This window comes from Monodelphis domestica, chromosome 2 (genome assembly GCF_027887165.1).
Source record: "Monodelphis domestica isolate mMonDom1 chromosome 2, mMonDom1.pri, whole genome shotgun sequence".
NCBI lineage: Eukaryota > Metazoa > Chordata > Mammalia > Didelphimorphia > Didelphidae > Monodelphis > Monodelphis domestica.
In genome coordinates this window covers 60,431,514-60,455,155 of record NC_077228.1, presented here as the reverse complement: position 1 = coordinate 60,455,155, position 23,642 = coordinate 60,431,514, and the positions used below count along the sequence as shown (strand labels likewise).

Sequence of the window (23,642 nt, the reverse complement as noted above, 5' to 3'; positions counted from 1 at the left end):
AGACATTAACAGCTAGGAGGTGTGGGAGATACCTCTTGCAGAAAACAAGACTTGAGTTGGGTCTGAATAAGAGGCAGAAGTGAGGGGACAGCCACTAGAAGGCATTGACAATCAAGAAGGTGTATACTATCCAAGGAATTGAAAACACACCAATGTAGCCAGATCATAGAGTGTATGGAAAGGAGCTAGACTCAAGAAGACTAAAAAGATGGTAGGCCAGATTATGAAGAGCTTTAAATGTCAAGCTGAGGATTTCATATTTGTTTGTGAAGGTGACAGAGAACCATGAGAGCTCATTGAAGATGGGAGTGACATGGTCCGACCTATGCTTTAGATAAATCACAATGGATTATGGATTAGTATGGAGAAAGACTTGAGACAGGAAGACTGGCTAGAAGGCTATTTTAATAGCCTGGGAGGGAGGTCAGGAGGTTTTGGCTCCCTAATCAGCTCCCATGAATTTCATGATCATCTTTATGCAGATGATTCTCAGCTCTTTATCCAGCCCATCTTTCTTCATCTTTAGTGTTGGATCTGCAACTGTTTTCTGGATATCTCAAACTGATTGTCTCATAGACATTTTAAGCTCAACACCGCAAAAACTGAACTCAAAATCTCCCCTCACCCTAAAAAAAAAAAAACTTTTTTCCTCTAAGTTCCTTTTGCTTTTGAGAGACACACCATTTCCCCAGACACCTGAGCTTACAATATAGGTGTTACAATATAGGTCAGTCTTTTATCTTCAATATCCAGTCAATCACCAAGTTCTATTGATTCTACCTTGGTAATATCTCTCATCGAAGCTCCCTTCTTTCCTCTGATACTGTCACTTCCCTGGAGATTGATTCAGCTTTGGTACATAATACCTGAGCTTCCTCAGTTGCTTCTACCATCTGATTGGAAGTTAAGAAGGTGGAGAAATAACTTCTTCCAAACCTCCTTTTATTGAGGACTCAGAATTTTCCACCTAACTTTTCCATTTTCCAGTCAGCTGCTCTGCCTGTTTTTGACTCCACAAACCTTCTTCCTTGGCCAGGTATCCTCTGGCATCCTTCCTTCCCTTTTTAGCTTCTTTTTTTTTATTGATTTGCGATTTATTGATTATTGATTTATTTATTTGATTGTAAGCTGCTTGGTGCTTCTTTTTCTTATTTGTATCTACCATGTTTAGCATAGGGCAGCTAGATGGTGCCATAGTGGATACAATGCTATGCCTAAGTCAGGAAGACTCATCTTCCTCAGTTCAAATCCAGCCTTGGACATTTATTAGCTGTGTGACCCTGTTTGCCTCAGTTCCTCATCTGTAAAATGAGTTGAAAAAGGAAATGGCAAGCCACTCTATTATCTTTGCCAAGAAAACCCCAAATGGGCAAATGATTAAACAGTAACAAAAGTTTAGCACAGTACCTGAGACATAACAGGCACTTAATGAATGCTTATTGGTCAAGACTATAATTGGGGTTCAAGCCTTCAGATCACCTCAATCCCTGCCTCAAGTTTTTCCCCATTCTAATCCATTCTCCAGTCAGCTATCAAAGTGATCTTCTTAAAACACAGGTCTTACTATATCACCTTCTCTTCAGTAAACTCCAATGGCTCCCTGTTACCTCTAGGATCAAATATAAAATCCTCTGTTTGGTTTCTAAAGCCTGTCATGACCTGGCTCCTTCCTATCTTTCCAGCCTTCTTATACCTTCCTTCTCTCCAAACCCTATGATACAAACACAGTACTTTATCTGCAGTTCCTTGAACAGAATGCTCTGTCTCCTGACTCTGTGCATTTTCCCTGGCTATCTTCCATGGCTGGAATGTTCCTCCTTCCTCTCTCCATTCTGACTGCCCTGCTTTCCTTCAAGACTCAGCTAAAGTCCTGCCTTCTGCTAGAAGCCTTTCCCAGCCCTCTTTAGTGTTAGTGCCTTCCATCTCAGATTACCTCCAGTGTCATATATCTGTGTGCATATATATTACACATAACACATACAGAGAGATATTATGTTAATATTTATTGGCAATTATATAATTGTCATATATAATCATATAATTAATTAGCATATTAATATAATAAATAATTATTTTGATTTATTTATAATGTATATTAATGTTTATTCATAAGTTAATATGTATACAAATGCTATATATCTATCTATGCATATATTAAATAATAGAAATATGGTATATATTATATGTAATGTTTTCCTATAGTTGTTTATGTTATTTTTCTCTTTAGATTATAAACTCATTTGAGATGGGGATCATTTTTTACCTTTCTTTGTATCTTCCATGCTTAGCATAGACTTAATGACTGGTACATAGAAGGCACTTAATGAAAGAAGACAAGCTTTTATTAAGCATTTTCTATGTGCCTGGCACTATGCCAAGTACTTTCCAGATTCGATCTTCAAACAATCGAGGAAGTAGGTTTCCTGTTTTATATTTGAGGAAGCTAGGTTGGGCAGAGATTAAGTGACTTGCCCAGGGTCACAGAGCTAGTAAGGATCTAAGGCAGAGCATAAACTGGGGTCTAATTGCTTTGTCTGGTGCTCTTGCCACTGAACAACCTAGTTGCCTCTTAGACACTTTTCCTGGGAAATAGTGGCAAAGAGAAATATAAAAGAAAAAACACTGATTTGGGAGTCTGAGGAACAAGGTATAAAACTCACCTGTGCCACTGACAAGCCAGGTCCTATCAGTTACCCCCCTGGGTACCAGTTCCCAATTAGTAAAATAGGCCAAATAATTCCTAAAACCTATTCCAATTATAATGTGCTGTGATCCTTAAGGAGACTGTGTTCTAGTAGGACCTCTGGATTGGGATTCTGGCTCTCCCTCTAATTAACTGCTTAACCTTGAGTGAGTACCTGTACTTCTCTAGGACTCGGTTATGACAACTGTGAAACAAAGCCTTTAGTTTAGATAATGCCTAAAACCCCTTCCATCGGCAAATGCCTAGAATCCAGTGCCAGGGTCCCCTTAGGAAGAGACTTAATGATCATTTCCTTAAGGTCCGAAATTAGATCTTGAGCTTTTTTTATTTGGCTTTCTGTGCCTAACAGGGGAACTCACAAGTCTTTCAATAAATATTGTTTGATTGTAAAGTTATTTTGAGGTGGAACAAGAAAGGAAACAAACCAGGATAAATGCACTCTAGAAGAATCTGAATAAACCACTATAATTAAAAGTTTGGGGGAGAAGAGATGGGGGAGAAGAGGGAACAGCCCTCAGCCAGTTCCCTGGTCTGTCTCTTCCTTGGTAGCATCAGGGCATAAATGAGGTTTTGAAAGCAGCCAGGAAGAAAGAAACATTGTCTTTCAGGATTCTTAAGAAGCTAGCTTGGGTTCACTTTATTACCATAAGGCAGCAGCTTTATCCAGGATTCTTGGAGAGATTTCAGGGCTTTGCTGGTCCCACTCAGTGCTAGATGGCTGCCATCACCTTTTCCTCCAAGAACCCTCTTCCCCACTCAACTAAAAAAAAAAACAACAATCAGAAATTCTCTGTATTCATCTATGTCATTTCAGTGCTAAGCAAAAAGAAGAACAACTAAGCCATCATGCAAGGAGAACAGATGGGCTGCTTAATGACCCTTTCTGGACATTGAAAGCCATCCATGGCCAATTGTTACCCGTCCAGAAACCAAGGGAGCAGGTTATTTTTTGGTCTCGCCTACTGGTCTTTAATAGCCTCTGTACCACTCTCTCTGTGATCCCTTTGCCTAGGAGAGCTAAGAAGATGAAGGGAGTTTCTATTTGCCATTTCCAAGAATCTCACTTGCAATTTAAATGATTCCTGCACCCGGGTTTTATGAAGAAGAAAACAGTCTTAAAAACCCTTAAGTGCTCAGCTTACTTTTCTGTTGTTTGGTGAAAGGGGGGTGTGAGTTTCTCTGCAATTCTCTACAACTTCCTTTATTCTAGCGATGGGGAATTACCCCGGGATTAAAAGGAAAACCATTGACTTCAGTGAGGACCGAGAGACCCTCGGCTCACAATTTTGTCTGGGCTCCATCTCATAATGGGCGCTGAGATTTGGGGAAGGGGGAGGAGATGAGAAAGGAGAGATGGAGACTCTAATGGGGGTCCAACTCCTCTGCCAGGCGCTTATCCCAAAGCGCAGGAGTCCTCAGCTCTGTCCAGGGGAGAGGCTGCTCTAATTTCCCCGAAGCCTTCAGAATCCTGCCAGGGGCACGGTGCTGCCAGTACAAGTTACTGACCAGGGACTGCTGACAGAGCAGAGCATGTCTCTACTGCAGAGAGGCAGGAAGAGGAGGGAGGAAGCGGGAGGAGGGGGAGGCAGGAGCAGCTGCCTTGGAAAACCAACCAGATTCGTCTGTAGATTTAAGCTGACCTGTTGGGAGCCTTTGATAAAAAGCTATGGGATCTGAGACCTCACTCACTGTAAGGTGAGGATGCAACCAAGGGAAGAACATTCCTAAGAACATTCTTCCGGGCAATGTAGCATCCTTCACGAGACAGTCTGATGATATACAAGAGAAGACCATTCTAGTTCTCCCATGACTCTTAGTAGTAGAACGAGCCCGAGGCTTGCAGTTAAAGACACCTGGGTAGGACACCTCAACATTTTCACCCTCAGTTTCCTCCTGTGTAAAATAAGGATCACAATACTATCTTTCTCACAGGGTTGTAAGGAAAATATTCTGTGAACTGTAAAGAACTAGAAAAAAAATCATACTATTATAAATTTGGAGCTGAAAGGGACCTTGGAGGCTATTGGATCCAACCCCTTTATTGTACAGAGCAGGAAATAGATTCACAAAGAGGTGAACTTGCCCAGAATCATACAGCTAGAGTCTAAAGTGGGATGTGAACTCAGATTTTTCCTAACTCCAAGTTCACAGGGGTATGCTCAAAATTGTTTAATAACCTTCTCTCTGGGCTGTAGGACACACATTTCAGTTTAATCTGCTTCATTCACATTTTCTACATCACTTTCTTAAGCCTTGACAAATCAACAAAGCAGTAAAGAAAGACTATTTGTAGCATTTGCTTGTTTCTGAGGTGTAAATTATTCTAAAAATTTGCAACCAGGGCTACCTCTCTTGAGCAGGTAGAAACAGGCTACAGCATGCCCCTGCAAGAGCTATTATTAGTTAAAGAGCTTTGTGACTTTGGGTAAGTTAATTTGCCTCTCTGGGTCTTCATTTCTTCCTCTGTAAAGAGAGGGGATTGGAGTAGATGATCTCTAAAGTCTCTTGCACTTCTAATGTTTTATGATTATGATTGTGTTGTCTTAAACCATTCTCCCAACCGAGAACCACCAGAGGTAAAATATTTCATTAAAATGACAACTTCAAACTATTGCTTCAGGGTAGAAATGCAGCCTCCCACATACACATCTAGATGTCTTGATAAGTTTGGTGTTCTCTGTAGCACATCTCCACCTATTATTTTTCCCAGCAAGAAAGATTCCTGTGGGAAGCAGAGTTATGAAAAACACCTTTCTCTTCAGTGGATGGATTATCTGGACTTAAATTTTGGACTCCACTGGGATTCTCTTGATACGTGCAAGGGATACTCACTTAGTTAACCTTCAGGCTGCCTGGTTTGACTGACAAATTAGAAAAAGGAAAAGAAAGGAGAGAGAATAAAAACAACAACAAATACTAACAGTTAAACGATTTGAGTCAACAGACTAAATTGTACTGTTGGTGCCCTTCATTTACTTATTCTGATGGACAACTAGTTGTTTGTTAAATTGGCTATATGTGTAGACACAATTTTTGTGTTTACAAAGCTGAAATATACAGAATAATTGGTTTCATCTTGTCATGACTAGAGCAAAATCTCATATATTCACTAGACCTTAAAATTACAAAGGGTTGGATGACAAATAGACATATGTGATCCAATAATATCCTATAGAATAATAATACATTTATCAACTATATTTCTTATGTTATTTTTAGGGGGAAACATTTATGCATTTTTAAATCACTGTTTTTGATGTTTTCTTACATTACTATAGTTATATCCATTATACTTCTCCCTCCCCCTTTCAGAGAACCATATAAAACAACAAATGGTATTTTTTAAAGGAAAAAAAATCAGAATAACTGATCATGTATTGAAAAAATCTGGAAATATGTGTAATGTGTAATACTGGCAGACTTTTCACTTTTTGGATTTGGGATGCTTTCTTTCCATTCAAGTCTTGCTTAATTTTTATAATTTTGATATACATTTGATTTTTTAGGGTGTAGTTATTCTTTCTGTTTACACTGTTGTAATCATTGTTTACAATGTGTACATTTTCCTGACTTTGCTTACTTCACTGAGCATCAACTCTTATAGATCTTTCCATACTTCTCTGTCTTCATCACAAAAATAATTTTATAGCCTAGTAATATTCTGTTAAATCCATGTACCAAAATTTGTTTATCTATTCCCCAACTGATGAGCAACTACTACCCCCCCAATTCTTAGCTATCACAAAAGTGCTACTATAACTATTTGTTATTAATAGGGACTTTCTTCCTATTAATGGTATGAGTATGGAGTCTCTGGTTCAAAGGATATGGAAATTTTAGTCAATTTATTTGTATTATCCCAAATTGCTTTCCAAAATTGTGTCATTTCACATTTCTGCCAATAATGTACTAGTGGAATCTATCATTCCATGACTCCTCCAACATTGGCTGTTGTCATTTTTGTCTTTTTCTTATGATGTTTTTAATATGAATTTATGTTCTAAACTGGTGTTATACATGGCTATTATTAACTCTCTACTCAGAAAAGAAACAGTCATATTTAAGACTGTTGATGGATTCTTTTGCTTTCCTTGTTATGTCAATTACTTTATTTCAGTTCGACTTCAATAGGAAATAGTGCAAATCAGTGTCATTGTCTTAATGTGTTTAGGTATTAAAGTAATTTTCTCATGTCTCTGTTTCCAAATTGATTTGCTCATGTAAGTAGGAGTTTGTACTAGACTTCATTATTAATAAATGAAATTTATTGGTTCCTACCTTATGTTTATAAGTATGTCTCATTATTAATATTAGGGAGTCAAATTCAGTAAATATTGTCCAATGCTAACAGCTCTATTAGAAACAGAGAATTGATATTGTTGAAGCAAAATGTTACCTTAAAGGCTGTCCTAGCAAAGTATCTTTCATGTATGTATAAAAAGTCCTGATTAGTGTAAATAAGAATCCACTGAAAGGATCACATTCATTCAAATTCATGCTATTTGAAGCTACAGTTCTGTAATATATGGTCATTGGTTCCAGCCCAATGGAAATATGCAGGGAAAATTTCAATAATGTGATCATTTCTGTAGATTATTTGAACTAATCAGGACCAAGCTGTGTATGAGAGATTTCTCAAAGGATATAACAACAGAGATAACCTTGTTTGATGATCCTCTGATAATTAATACTAATTGAGGCATAAAATAGGGAAATGAACATTCACCAAAGATGTTTGCCAATGTCATGGGGGACATCCAGCTCAGAGACCATTTCAAAGAAGAATTACTCACAGATGGTAAGGTCCCCAAATATTCTTATTTGCATATGACATTGTGCTCATTGCACCAAGTCCAAGAACATTTCAGTGACTCCTAAACGAGACACATAATCAATCAAAAGAGTTTGGTTTGACTATCCCCTGAGCGGGGGGGAACAAACACAAGAATAACAGTCTGTATTACCAGACTGTCATCTGTATTTGTATGGACAATGTACAGAGTTGGTCCACCAATAATAATAGATATCATAGACAGATACTGCAGTGGACAATGAGTTGGCTCTAGAATGAAACTGGAGCAGGAGAACAATCTGGATTACCTTTGGGAAATTGCAAGGTTATTTTTATGACTCCAAGGTTCTCTCTGAAACAAAGGTCCATCTTTTTAATGCCAATATTCTAATAGTAATAATTAATGACTCTGCTTCATAGAAATATAGTCTCTGAAGATCTGAAAATGAAGAATAGCCAAAAGAATGTAGAAAAATATATGTGGGAAATGTGTGGGCTATAACAAGAGACAGAGAAGAAATAATGTATAGGATTTCATTGATGGAATCTATGACTGAAAAAGGAAATGGAAAACTGTGGATAAAACTGAGAAACGGTACAATCTTTTTATGTTTCAGTTTGGAATTATGCAAGAAAAATGTCTGAAGCATTTATACCCTCTCTTTATCCCAGTGAGCCCACTATTGGGCATGTATCTCAAGGGAATCAAAGGTAGAATTTAAGGTCTCTGCCTATCCTAGACCATTCATAGCTGTACTTTTATGGTAGTAAATAATTGGGAACATGGTGGATGCTCATAATTTGATAAATGACTGAACAAATTATAGTATATATTGACAGATTTTTATTGTATAGTAAGAGTTGATGAATATGAGGAATTCAGATAAACATAGAAATATTTATTTGAACTGATGCAGAACAGGTGGAAAAAAGTAGAACCATAAATAATACACACATTTACATTACAATTTAAATTTTTAAAGCTCTAAAAGTAAGATTAACATTAAATAGCTAAAAAGTGAATTAATAATGGTTCTGAAAAAAAGTAATTTAATATGCTTCCCTCCTCTCAGTAGAGAGATATAGCTTTACTAAAGAATATTGTCTATGTCATCAGCCTTGGTCTCTTTCTTCACTTAACTCTTTTTTTCCTTGAGAGTTCAATTAAGGAGTGGGAGCAGGGTAAATATTTTGAAAAATGTCTGTACTACAAAAACAAGAAACCCCATTAAAATGTTTTGAAAGAAGGCAGACTAGGCAAAAACAAGAATGAGAAATAACTGATGGATAGAACATGTGACACATTGATATCTTTGAAATGTTGAAGATAAGCAAAGAAGGCCTCCAGCACATTGGGGCTATTCTCAACTGATGGGAGGATAATGGCAGAAATTGTCATGGGTGGCAGAAAGGAATGGGTCTTCACCATTGGAAAAGATTCCCACAATAAACTAGGACACAGATCCATTGGACTGTAGAAGCACAATTAAAGCCTTCCCTGAGAATGGAGATAGTCATTTGAGTGGCTTGCAGATGTTTGGGGGTATGTTGTTTTGTACTGAAGTAAGCAAAAATAGGCATTGATTTTGAATATATCTGGGAAGGCTAACCACAGGTATTGGTAGTATTCTTTTGGACTCAGGTGCAACCATTCATGAGTACTCATCAGTCATCCTAGATGTCCCTACCTATATGCTTTACTGTCTCCACTGGAGTAAGAAAACCTAGTCTAATAAGTTAATATTGCCAACTTTTACAGCTACTAAGTGAGAGAAGAGGGATCCCAATCTGCTGCTTTCCTGATTCTAGCTTCAATGCTGTTTCTATTAGGCCAACCCTGAAGAAAGCAGTTTAACACTTATTATACATTAGAATCAGGAATATAAATCTAATTGATTACTAAGCATGCTTATTGTATGAACTATGAATGAATGAAAAGTAGCCCGAGTCTCAGGTCTGACGATAAGTGGTAGATGTTGGAGGGGAGTACATTCTCCAATGTCTCCAATGAAAAATGTCAGAGCACATCCCAGAGACATTGCATAACAGATCAGAGATCAAGAAATATTTGATTGTGATGCTCAGGGCCTGGAATTAGATGAACATGGGCTTCATTGTTAGTCAAATGGGAAACACTCTGACGAATCTGTGGGAAGAGAGCATCTCTAGATCTATGGAACCACCCCCTACCTTTGTCAAGGTCAGGTCTGCTATCAGTAAGTCACAATGACTATACTCACTTAGAGATTATAGAGGGAAGGAAAAAAAAATAGGAAAGGAGGCTGCATTGTATGTGACTCTCCAGGGAGGGAATGAAATCACAGCTTGGCGATTCAACAGAAAACCCAAATTGCACCCATTAGTAGTGTTCACTGAACACAAACTACAACCAGAAAAATTCAAACTAATCAGTAAAACATTCACTTCTAAAAAATCATCCCTGGATTGTTTTGCATTAAACTGAAATTCTTCTTGAATGTACAATGAAGATTTTCTCTCCAGTTGGAGCTCTCAACTTTTTAAAATGTGAAACCTCATTTGGGGATCGTAACAAAGTATTTCTAGTCCTTTGTTGGGTTACTTCTCATTAATCACTCTGAAATCTACCCTGTGTGGTACACTTTTCCTTCCTTATCCCTTGCTCCCCTCAGGAAACACATCTCCATTTTTCACTTTTTTATCCTTTCCTCCCACACCTGTCTCCTTTGGGTCCTTCTATGCATTTTATCCTTATCAGTCAGGTCCTCTCAAATCAACAATGGTTTGATTTTCCATATTTCCAACTATAAGTTTCTGGATTAATGGAGCTTCCCAGTCCAAAGAGACCTTAAAGTTCAGCTAGTTCAAACTCTATATTTTACAGGTGAAGAAACTGAGTATCAGCATGATCAAGTGATTTTCACAAGGTCACATTATTAATTAATGGCAGGGTCAGGCTCTTAATCCATACTCTTTCCGCCAAGAGCCATCCCAAGTATTGGAGAAGCTTAAAATGTTCAAGCTCGATAGATGGTTTATTTGAGAGATGGAAGGGAGATCATTCTCCAGATGAGGAACCGCAGGCAGAGAGGGGTTTTTAGTAGTTATTTAGTTATTATTTAGTAGTTCTTTTAGTAGAACTCAGGCTTCCTGACTTCCAGTCAGGGGAAATGGGAAATACTTTGACAAAGCTGTGAGAAGAAAGCATCTCCAGATCTATAGAACCATCACTCCAACTTTGTCAAGGTCAGGTCTGCTGTCAGTAAGTCACAATGACTATATCCACTTGGAGATTACAGAGGAGAGGATACTGCATAAGGCAGTTAGGTGGGGAAGTGGATAGAGTGCCAGGCCAGGAGTCAGGAAGACTCATCTTCCTGAGTTCAAATGCAGCCTCAACATTTATTACTAGCTGTGTGATCCTGGGCAAGTCATTTAACCCTATTTGCTTCAGTTTCCTCATCTGTACAATGAGCTGGAGAAGGAACTGGCAAACCACTCCAGTATCTTTGCCAAGAAAACCAAGAAAAATAGGATTAAGAAGAGTCAAAAATGGCTTAATAACAGCAACAACATACCACTCCATGAGTCAAAGGAGTTTCTCACTCATCTGAGGCTTAGGGCAAAAACTGACTCATAGTACTTTTCAAAGTACTTTCACCTGCATGATGTCATTTGTTTTTCCACAAAAAAGTAAATAAAATCATTTAACAAAAGAGGAACCTGACTTGAGAATAGAACCCAGGCTTGAGTCTCCAGACCCATGTTCTGGTGTTCTTTATTGTGGCAGTTTATTGTTGGGCATGTGTTGGGCATGACTTTGACATCAAAGAGTGGTATATCACTGAGGAGCAGCCATATTAGAATAAGAAAAAGTATTAGGGTTAGGAATCTAGGTTTAGAGTTAAAATGGAGATGCTAGAAAAGCAGTTTCTGATTATCTTAGGACATGTAAGGGCATGATTTCTCTTTCCTACTCACAGGGAGTCCCAAGATATGAGCATTTGCATGGAGCAGGGAGCCAAACAATTGCATAGATATGCATTAGATTTCTGCTTTAACATCTAGGATCATCTGTCAATTTTTCCTTCCAAAGACCTTGAGGGTTAAACTTCCTGCTTACCACATGGGTGGTGGGTGCTACTGGCTACTGTATTTCCATGAGATAAACAAGATCAACAATGAATAAGACTTTCAGAGAACATTGCTACAGAAACATTACAGCAGAGATCAGAACATAAAGAGTGAGGATCAAAAATCCTCACAATGGCAGTTATTGGGGCTTCTGTCAGACTGGTGAACTCTTTTCTCTCCTTTACCTGTTATTTTCCATGATTCTGAGCCAAAGTGTCAGATACACCCCCTCCCTTCTTTATTTTGATGACTTATGGACATCGGTGGTCCAGAAATTTCTGACTACCACCTTCCAAAGATCTAGGAGGATAAGCAGAGGAACAGTCAGGAAATGCTAGAGCCTATTTCTTTCCATTTTCACTATGTTCAATAAACTTTATGATCTCAATATACTGTCTCTGAACCTTTAGGTGCAGTGAGCCATGACTGAGAGAAGAGAACCCAGACATATGGTTTGGGAACTCATGAGCTATTTACAGACTACAGAGCTAATATTTTGAGTAATGCTTCATTTAATCCCAAATATTTATTCTGGACCTAGCCCAACTATCTTCAGGTTCATTCTTAGAAGATATCTAAATATCCTTAGGCTGAGTATCCTTTGGTGCCAAAGGGGACCTCTTAAGGAGGTTACCACTTCCCGTTAGGAAGATTATCTCAGACAAGTGCCAAAGAGACTCCAATAAGACCATTGGACTAGCATCTCAAGTAAAATGCCACTTAGTAGGCAACTCAGATAATGTATTCTTTCAGTAGATAATTAATACAGAGATACCCTGACTCTTTGTAGAGTTAAGGAAGATGATATTCAAGCCATATGTCTTGTGGATCCAGGGAATGGACAATAAGGATTACAGATGTCATATTTCCTATCTTTTCAAATCTCTAGCAATTCTCTGCATATAGTAGGTTTTTAATAAATATTTGTTGAATTTGAAGACCATCCTTCCAGCTCATAGCCTCTTGAAGATATTTATCACTGAACGCTCTGGATATTTTGCTCTAGATTTGGGGTTCTTAACCTTTTTGGTGTTATGAATGCTTTTGGCAATCTAATGAACCCTATGGATACTCTCTCAGAATGATGTATTTAAATACACAATATAAAATATATAGGATTATAAAAGAAACCAGTCATATTGGAATATGATTAATATATATTCATATGTGTATGTATATACATATTTATTTAAAGTATCTCTTGCTCTAAATAATTTTGCTCTTGGGGGCAGCTAAGTGGCTTAGTGGATAGAGAGACAGACCTGGAGAAAGGAGGTTCTAGATTCAAATCTGGTCTTAGGCATTTCCTGGGCAATTCACTTAACCCCATTTGTCTAGCTCTTACCATTCTTCTGCCTTGGCACCAATTGCTTACTATCGATTCTAATATAGAAGGTAAGAATTTAAGAAATTAACATTAAAAATAAGTAATATTTGATGGAATACTATTGTGCTAAAAGGAATAATAAAGTGGAGGAGTTCCATGGAGACTGGAACAACCTCCAGGAAGTGATGCAGAGCGAAAGGAGCAGAACCAGGAAAACATTGTACACAGAGACTGATACATTGTGGTACAATCGAAGGTGATGGACTTCTCCATTAGTATCAATGCAATGTCCCTGAACAATCTGCAGGGATCTAAAAAAAAAAATAATACTACCCACAAGCAGAGGATAAACTGTGGGAGTAAAAACACTGATGAAAAGCAACTGCTTGACTACAGGGTTGGAGGAGATAAGACTGAGGAGAGACTCTAAATGAACACTCTAATGCAAATTCCAACAACAGGGAAATAGGTTCGAGTCAAGAACACATATGATAACCAGTGGAATCATGCGTCAGCTATGGGAGAGGGAAAGGCAGGGAGGGGGTGGGGGGTGAGGGAGGGGAGGAAAAGAAAATGATCTTTGTTTCCAATGAATAATGTATGAAAACGACCAAATAAAATAATGTTTAAATTTAAAAAAAAATAAGTAATATTGAAATCTCTTCCCTCTCCACACTTATACTAGCTTTCCAGTTTAGTGATTCAGGTTTATCTCTGTCCTATTAAAGGACTTCCCATCATTGTTGGTTCATAGGATCAAACCAATGGGCCCACCTTCATGAATATTATTTAAAATGGCTAAAAGCAAACTTGAGCTTCTCTTTGACATCTCCTTACCTTCCTTTGGTGCTTCCTTTTCTTTCTATTCTCCATCTCCTTCAGAGTTTCAGTGCCTTCTTCATCCTGCCCTATTCCTTATTAGGACCCTGGAAAAATACTCCAGGTTCCTACTTTTTGACTCCCACTATCAAAGCTTCACCCTCATGAGTCCATTAGTTGCCTGCTACATGAATGTAGGGAGTAATGAGTTTCCCACCTTAATTGCTATTCCTCCCATAACAATAGCTACCATTTATATAGCACACTTATCATGTGTCAGGTATTGTGTTATTGCTGTGGTTCAGTTGTTCCAGCCATGATTGATTTTTTGTGACTCCATTTGCAGTTTTCTTAGAAAAGATACTATGCTAGAATGATTTGCCATTTCCTTCTCCAGCTCATTTTACAGATCAAGAAACTGTGGCAAACAGGATTTGAGGATCTTGCCCAGGATCACATATCTAGTCAGCACCTAAGACTGGATTTGAACTCAGGTCTTCCTAAATCCCATCCTGGTACTCTATATATTCTTTACAAATATCATCTTGTTTGATCTTCATAATAACCATGAGGAATAGGTAATGTTCTTATATGCAGTTTACAGTTGAGGAAATGGAAGCAAGTAGAGGTAAAGTGACTTATATTCAGGGTCACACAACTAATAAGTATTAAGTTGGATTTGAACTGAGGTCTTTCTGACTCCAAACTCTGAGCTTTATTCAGTGAGCCATCTACCTGCTCCATGAAACCTTAACTCCATAGAAGGACCTTAAGAATATCCATGAATAATGATGAGAGAGATGTTTTGGTCCTATGAGAGCTCCCTCTGCCAAGAACCTAAAAGAGGCTGCATACTCTTTTCTTTTTTTTTCCTGGAAACTTTGTAAGTCTTTAATATGAATTTACATCCAGAGCCAAGGCTTTGGGATTGTGATTTCTTCCATTTGTCGTTGTGGGAAATGACAGGAGGAGTTGAACTTGATAGGAAGAAAATTAAGAGTGACAAACAGGCAGAATATCTATTCAAGCTTTTGCCTGGCTTGTGGGGATTTTTTTTTTAAAAAGTGTCTTATCACAATACTATTCAATTACAATAACTCCCCAGAATATACATGAGAAACTCAAAAGTGAAGCGAACTTTTGTGGGATGTGTTTTATTTTAAGGTAAAAGAGACCTAGATGAGGTCACTTATTAGAGGAGAATGAAATTCATGGCCATTCCAGACATCCTGCTGACCAGAAAATGCTACACTCTGCAAAAAGATGCCTTGTCAACTGAAGTAAGAGTTTGGCAACCAAATGGAACTGACCAGCTCTTGGACCATCGGAAAGCTGCAGTCAGCTAGGCAGTGGCCATATATAAGGAAATAGAATATGACCTGCAGTAGACAGCAAAGAAGCTTATTGTGGAGGAGGTTTTTGCAAGAATAATTACGGAATCTTCTTTTATTTGCTAATCATTATGTTCCTCCCCTGAAACTGATTATAAATTTCCCAGTTCTGCCCTTAGAGTAATGGAGTTTTTCAGTTTCCTTGGAGATTGGAGTGATGTCCTTTTCTATTTTCCTGTATACTGCCATTATAAATGCTTCCAGAGATAAGATTCCTACTGTCTTCTGTCTCCTCTCAGGATGTTGGGCTGTAACACAAGCCTCAAAGGAATACGTTGTATTATAATAACAGTATGTTATGCTACATAACGGAAGCTAGGTGTCAAAGGAGTATTCTAGAATGTTTCAAAACACCCCAGGATGTTCTTTAATGTTGGTGGAGCTTCTGGGAAGACAAGTAGAACAAAAGAGAAGCCTTTCTCTAGGAGGAGACTGAGATTGTGGGTATACTCAGACAGTTTTCTTTGTTTTTTTCATGCCAAAGAAAGGAATAAAGTCACCCAAACATTTTTTTCTTCCAAAGATTCAAATTGTTCTTCATTCACAGAACTGAAGTCAAAACCAAATAGAAAAATAGGCCAGTAATCCATACATAAGGTTCTATTTAAAAGCATATTGACTTAGAAAACCACATAATAACATTATATAGGCCCCATTGTAGTTTTATTTATTTTGCTAAACATTTCCCAATTATTTGTCAATCTGCTTTGGGCTGGAGTATTGTTGGCTTGATGATCTGACATCTCTCATCCTTCTGACAAAGGAGGGACTAAGAAATGACGTAAAAGAAAGAAAGGAAGAGGAGATCCTACAAATCAGGACTTAGAAGAGAAGGGATTAAGAAAGGGTTTGAGAAACCACAACTGTAAAAAATTTTTGGAGACTTAACTTGAAGATCACCTTAGGAGGTAGAAAATGAACTTATTAATTCAGTGTCTGGGAGACTTGAGTTTGAATACTAAATGCATGGACCTAGATAAGTCATTTTGCTGAGGATTAGGCAAAGTTTCTTCCAGCAGCTTTAATTCCAATGACTCTCTGAAAGACATCGTAAGGGCCAAAAGAGGATATCTTGACTAGCTATAGCAGCAGACCCTGGTGATAGAAAAAGAAATGTTTATATTGTTGCCTAGACTGATTCATATATCGATACCATTTTTTCCAACTCCTTTTCCTTAAGTTAGCTCAGAACTTTTAAAAAGAAGGATCCTGAGCAGAGAAGCTATGCCTTGCTTAGAAGTCAATATTGTGATGCCTTAGTAAATGCTAAGACAAAAGACAACATCCCCACTGAGAGGCAAGTTGTAAATTAGACAGCTCTAACCAGCAGTAAAAGGAAAGGAGAGAAAGTAGAGGTGAGAAGTCACTGGAAAGTAGATTTCTTCAGAAGACCTTTTCACAGCTTAGTACAATGACTGTTCAGCATTGGCAGCTATGTGAGAATTTTGGATCAAATATGCCTGGGCAAGAAGCCCAAAATAATTGGAACAAAAAGGTAGAAAAGCCAGAAAAAAGGGGAAAGCCAATTTTAAAAAATGCATTGCTTGGAATTCCCCAGCAAGGAAGCCCCCCTTCCTCTCCCTACCATGCTGATGCAGTGAACAGCCAAAAAGAAAAAAAAAGAAAAAAGAAAAGACAGTTTGCCAAAGAGTTAGCACACACACACACACACACACACACACACAGAATTGATGATCTCCATGTCAGCAGGAATGGATAGCAAGAAAATATAATTAGTGGGGAGAGAATAATGGGGACTTGAACGGAGGAAATTGATTACATTTGTGTTTCTTTTAAGATCAACTAACAACTATGAGAGGGGAACTCAACCAACATGAGTTTTAAGTAGATTAACTTCATTACATTTCTTAAGAATCAACCTTTTATGGATATAGATGACATCTACCTATAAAGGAAGTGGATATTCCCACTGACTTCTCACTAGAACATTTCCAGGTCCTGCTTAATTTTCCATTCATTCACACCTCATTAGAAAGGGATAAGGACTGGACCTATGATTTCATTAGCAGAAGGAACTTCCAATGAGAAAACTACTCTATAGTTCAGTTCATACCTTATAATTTAGTTTTAGATATTTGCCTTGAACTAGAGTCAAACTCCCCAGGATTATGTGTCCAGGCTGTGCCAGAGGTAGGATTTTAGCCCAGGTCTTCCTTACTCCAAGGTCATCTCTCCCTCCATGACATTATGCTACCTTCTCACTGAAGGTGAGTAAGTCTCAATAATCAGAATGATTTGATTGAAAAAGAGAATCAAGGTTTAGAAGAACCACTACTCAGTTTGGACTAAGACTATAAATGATGTTGTGGAAAAGATGGATTTAGAGCAGTGTCAGAGAAACAGTTTAGAATAGACTAGAATCCAGAAATACAACATGGTTTCCCCCCACATCAATACCACAGTATTCTCTAGTGGCAGCCATGGAGATACAGGGGTAAAGATATATTATAGTTGTACCTGTTCTTACCCACATGACCTGAAAAGCAAGGCAGAATCTTTCAACGCTATGACTATAGGGGAAGATGGAGCTAGACAACCCAGTCTTCCAGGTATAAAGGAGAGGAAAAGATTTCCTGGAAAATAATTTTTAAAAAGCCTTCAAGAAAAAAAGGCAATGCCTGGATAGTACCAGCCTTTTATGATCTTAAGATAATCTTCTGGAGAAAAGGAGGAGTTCCTGGATAAGGCCAGTCTATTAAAGAGAAGAAATTATTAGAAGAACCATGAAATTCACAGAATCAATCAAGTATTTTCTTCCCCTCCTAGTAAATTCTGGGCTTAGCTCACTAGTGGATCATTCAGGTTAGGACTGATATACATACCCCTGTGCCAACTCTATGACATGCCCACAAAACTACATAGTTTGGACAAAAGGTGTTCAGTCATTTTTTTTCCTCTGAGGATAGCTCTCTTATGTACAATTAGTAGAAACTCTTTTTGAGTGATTGTGGGTTTCATTCTGGAATGTCTGTATTGGTACAGAAATTGATACAATCATCACATCTTCAAAAAGGAACTTACTGTAGAGTGTATCACCTATAGGAGGCCACTCTTCCATTCAGACTCTATACCAGGCATCCTCCCTTTCAATGGTGGTAAATATCTTAGGACAAACATCTATCTCCTGGGTTTATGTTGCCTCATTTGACAGTAATAATTAGAGGCTCATTAAACAAGGCTGTTTCTTTATACCTTTCAAGGATTCTTTCGTGATTTTGACATTTCCATCAGACATTGCTTTGCTGTCCAAATGAAATGTTTTTTGATAGTCAATAAATGATAATCACCTTAGGAATTGTGTATTCTCTATCACTTTCAGTAAATTACATGACTATAAAAATGCAGCCTGCTATAAAATATAATGGCAAAAATATGCCTGTTCTCTAAGGGCTAGCTAGGGGGCTCAGCAGATTGAGAGTCAGGCCTAGAGACGGGAGGTCTTGGGTTCAAATCTGGCCTCCAACACTTCCTAGATGTGTGACCCTGGGCAAATCACTTAACCCCTATTTCTTAGCCCTTACCACTCTTTTTCCTTGAAATGATACACAGTATGGATTCTATGAAGGAAGGTAAGAGTTAAAGAGAAAAGAAGAAAGTATGTCTGTTCTGTAAAGGATAATTTTATAGTTGTGACTTAAAATCTAAATTAATTGGTTGCCAGGGAAAATCCCAAATAATAAAATACCTAAGTCAGCTGGAAATTATGGTGATTTAAATTAACATAGAGAGAAGGAATTAAAGAGAAGAGGGAAAGAGAGGAAAGAGTTAATTTAAACTGCTCTGGCTTGGGCTGAGCCAGGCAGGACATAAAGGCCTTGGTCAAGGGCCTCCCTTGAGAGTCAAAGGAAAGGGAAGTCAGTCTTATCACTCACCATGTGACCGTCTCAAGGAAGCTGTCTGAGGGAGTTCCTCCAGGCTCGAGTTCCAGGATCAAACTGGCGCCCAGGCTGCTCACAGGAAGTGATCAGCCAGATCCACCTCTCTGGGGAAAAAGCGTGAAGAGAGGAAGTGATGTGCCCTATATAGACAGTTTTACATCACTTTCCTTTGTCTCATCTGTACCAATGGTAGCTTAGTTTGACTTAGGACAGTTCAGGGGTCTGTCAGCTGTTTCTGCACATGTCTGTTGAAGGCCATCCTCCTAGATACTTAATCCTTGAGTATGGGTGCAGACATTCCTGGCCTTGTTAGACTAAGTAGGGTGGAGCAATGTAAAGTACTACAAGACATTCCTGATTCTGTTAAAGAGAGTGTCTTCATTGTTACAATCAGGAGATAGCTAAATCAAATCTTCTAAAGTACAGTCTGAGTAGGGTGGAGTAGTTTTAAAATTCACAGTTCCCTTCTGATGACTTCATCAGCAATGCTCTCAATGTATGTATATATCCACTCTTCCCTGTCCTTTAGCCCTCATATCCAATCAGTTGCCAACTCTTGTTCATTCTAATTCCACAATAATTTCTTACATCTGTACCTACCCCTCTCCCATTCATACAGCCACTATCCCAGTTCTAATCCACATCATCTCTCATGTGGAATATTTCAACAGCCTCCTACTTGTTTCTTTCCCTGAAGTCTTTCTCTATTTCAATCCATTCTCCAAGCTTTTGATAAAACTATTCAGTTTTAGTCATGTTAATCAAGAAGCTTCAGTGATTCCCTATTGCCTTTAAATAAAATCTAAACTCTAGCTTTTAAATCCCTTCAGAATCTGGTTCCAACCTACCTTATTAGGCTTATTTCACATTACTCTTAGCACACCCAATATTCCAGTCAAACTCATCTATTTCCTTCCCCATATACACTATTTCATCTTCCATAGCCATGCCTTTCTGCAGGCTGTCCTTCATGCCTACAATTCATTACCTTTGCTTCAGACTAATAGAAACTCTTGTTTTCTTCAAAATTCAAGTATCATCTCCTAAAGGAAGATGATCCTGATTTCCCACATTCTTATTTTCCTTCCCCATAAATTATTTTGTATAATTTTTTGTATTTTTCTATTCACATGTTAATTCCCAACAGAATGTAAAGTCCTTGAGTACATAAACTATTCCATTTTAATCTCTGTAATCCCAGTGCTTTAAAAAAATTGTCTGGAGGCAGCTAGGTGGCTTGGTGGATAGAGAACCAAGCCTGGGGATGGGAGGTCCTGGGTTTAAATCTGACCTCAGACTAGCTGTGTGGCTCCAGTCAAATCATTTAACCCCACTTGTCTAGCCCTTAACATTCCTGCTTTGTAACTGAATAATTAGTATCAATTCCAAGATAGAAAGTAAAGGTTATTTTAATTGCCTAGCACATAGTAGGTTCTTCATAAATTTTAATTGAATGAGTTTATTTAAATTTGATCCCTCAACACTCTCAAAATTACATAACCCCTATCATAGAATCCTTTTTGTTCTCCATTTACTTTCCCCATCTTTTTCTTTAGGGCCATTTCTTATATTAATGCTGTGATGTTAGAACCCAAATGTATTGGTTCTACTTTAATGAAGCAAAAAGTTTGTCATAGAAATATTTACAGATTTTACAGTTTTTCATCTATTATCTTTCTAGTTTTATCCTTAAATGCTCGTGAGATCATTTTAGGTTTCTTGCTGTGTTTTCTGTAAGCTGTTTTTCCCTTCATGGTTTCTAGAATGGAAAAGTTAAAGTAAAAAAAAAAGACAGCATATAACAAAGTATAGGACAGACAATTTAGCTGCTTTAAGAAACAATTCTCCTTAGGTAGACCAGAGTCTGGAAGGCTAAAATGAGAAGGAAATTGGAAGGGGAAAGACTCTTAGACCTATAATCTTTATGTAATTTTTTTGCCTCTTGAAATAGATTTCTGTTGCCCAGAAATGCAAAGTAGCCACAATAGCTAAGTACAGTAAAGAATCATCAGATGTGATCCCAGAGCTTTGGTTCAGGGTTGGAAGACTAGAGAGGAGAAACCTAGAGAGAAACAGATACTTGTCCCTAAAACTGCTATATATTTCTTTTGTCTCTTGAAATAGATTCTGTAGCCCAGAAATGCAGAGTGTTAAGCATAATAAAGAGTGGACATATGTGGTGGCCTTGAAGTCCATGATTCAGGCTGACCATTTGTCCCCTGTATCTTTAGATAGACTTTCAGGGACTGGTAAGGGAAGTGTGTCCAATTAGGAGGACCTGACGTTCTTGGCTTTCTCAACTGCTTGGTACTACTCACTGCTTAAATTAAACTGGGAGAACGAACAAGAAATTCATATGCCAACACTTTGGGATGAACAATCATGTAATAAGGAGTCTCAGGATGTTATAGAGCAGCTCTTTCTCATGGAAAGACCTTAGTTCTAGCCCTGACCCTGTTACTTGTCTGTCATGTTCCTTGGTTAATTAACTCCCTCCATTTCTTTGGGTCCTAGTCACTTTGGCTTCCTCTATTGACTGATGATATTAATGCTTATTGAGTGCTTATTTTGTGCAAGGTACTATGTTCTGGGGAAGGAATGGAAGAATGGTGATTTATGGAGCTGAAAGAGATACCATCCCTGTCCTTTAGGAGAAGACAGAGACAACATGGAGGATAGGACAGAGATTCAGCAGTCCTCCATCTGATTGTCAGCTCTGATAATTACTAGCTGTAGGGCTCTGGGCAAGTTGTTTCAATTTTAGGTCTAGACCTAAAACATTTTTGAGAAATTAAAGAAACTGAGGAAACTTAGCAAACAACAAAGAACATCCTGAAATCATTGGCTAAGTGGGGAGAAGATGGAAAAACAAAAGGAAGCTATATCCCCTGAACTTTCTTCCTACCCCATATGGATGCTATTCCCAGTTGTCTGTTTGCTTCTTCCTTGCTTTACATATATATATATATATATATACATATATATGTATATATGTATATATATATATATACATATAACTTGGGAGAAAATAATCAACTTATTCATACAATAAGAAAAAATAAAAAATAGTCAGAAAATAAAAAGATTTTTAAAACTTCTATTTAATTATCTTTTGGGCTTCCAAACTCATCAATCACACATGAATTAACTGAGTGCCTACTGTGGACCCATCACCATACTAGATTCAGTTTAAAAGATGAATGGGACCTCAGAGGCATCTAAGTCTGATCTGAGTCCAAGAAGCTATTCTACAATATTCCTAACAAGTAGTCATGTCTTCCACTTGAAGCTTTCCACTGAGGGGAAACCCCTGGCACAGATCATTCCATTTTTGGATAGCTACTTCCTAATTATTAGGCAGTTTTTCCTAATGTCAAGCTTATATCTGCTTTTGCAGTTTTCAACCAGTGCTTAGATTCTTGCCCTCTGGGACCAAATAAAAGAAATCTAATCCTTCTTTGATATGTCAGGGTTTCAGCTATTTGAATTTAAGTATCATTTTTCCATTAGGCCTTTTATTTTCTAGAGAAAAAGATCCTTCAGTTGATTCTTCTATGGATATTCTCCAGTTCTATAACCATCTTGGTAATCCTCTTTTAGATATACTTCAGCTTGTCTTTGTCTTCTCTAAAATGTGGAGCCCAACTAATGTAATATTTATTGGGAAAAGAAATAGGATTGGGAAAAATGGGATAAATGGGGAATAATGGGAGGTTTGTATAGGAGAAAGAAGGAGTTAAAGGGAGAAAGGGAATATTGCTTGGTGATCAAGGGAGGGAGATGCCCCCTGCTGAGAGGAAACAGCAGGGGTCCAATAAGGACGGTTTATCTTTGAATGACTGAAACTGAAGTTCAGCTCCCTCTATGACCAGAAAAGATAGTCCACTTATCTGACTGAGTATTCAAATAACATAAAGTTTGATAACTAGTTGGGATTGGAGTTTTTCTCAGTTTCAGACCTGAGGCCAGGCCCCAGAGGCTGGCGGAGAGTTTGTCCCACTCCCGTCTACTCTCATTGTTCTAATTCAGAATCTTAGCAGTACATAGAAAGTAAACAAGAACAATTCTAACCTTTAGAAGCCTGTGTCTTTGGGCTGAACCAAGAAGAGCATGCCACTCCCGACTGGGCTGAACAAGCTCCTCTCTCCTCCAACCCCAGGACGCAAGACCTCTCCTGGCAGGAAGGAAGTGCTAGTCACAAGACCCAACTGCCACTCCCAGTTGGCCCTTCCCCCACACAAATTGTTAGTCTAGTTTCCTTTCCACACTAATGAGCACTTCAGAGGTACCCTGACCAGCGGAGTGGAGCATATTGGGCACATTTCCCCATCCTGGGCACTATTCCTCTCTTAATGCAGATTATGATAACATTATCATTTTTGGCTGATATGTTGACTCATATGGAGCTTTCATTACATTATAGAAAAATTATTAATTATTAAAAAAAACCCCAGAAACTCCCTTGGGCAAGTCATACAATGCCTGAGCTCATTTTCCTCTGCTATATAATGAGAAGGTTACATTAGATAACTTCTGAAGTCCCTTCTAGCCCCAGCTCTATGATATTATTTATTTAGCTGTTTCCCTATTGCTTAAG

The 23,642-nt window shown here is 38.1% G+C and overlaps 1 long non-coding RNA gene across 1 annotated transcript; it reads right to left on the bottom strand.

Annotated features, from left to right (window-relative positions):
* Nucleotides 1-2,195: 2,195 nt before the first annotated feature.
* Nucleotides 2,196-23,204, bottom strand: LOC103102212 (uncharacterized). Its single transcript, XR_461254.2, has 3 exons — nucleotides 23,117-23,204; nucleotides 19,040-19,149; nucleotides 2,196-3,464 (listed from the first exon to the last, which is right to left on the bottom strand). It is a non-coding gene; the product is annotated as an uncharacterized LOC103102212 (long non-coding RNA).
* Nucleotides 23,205-23,642: the final 438 nt, after the last annotated feature.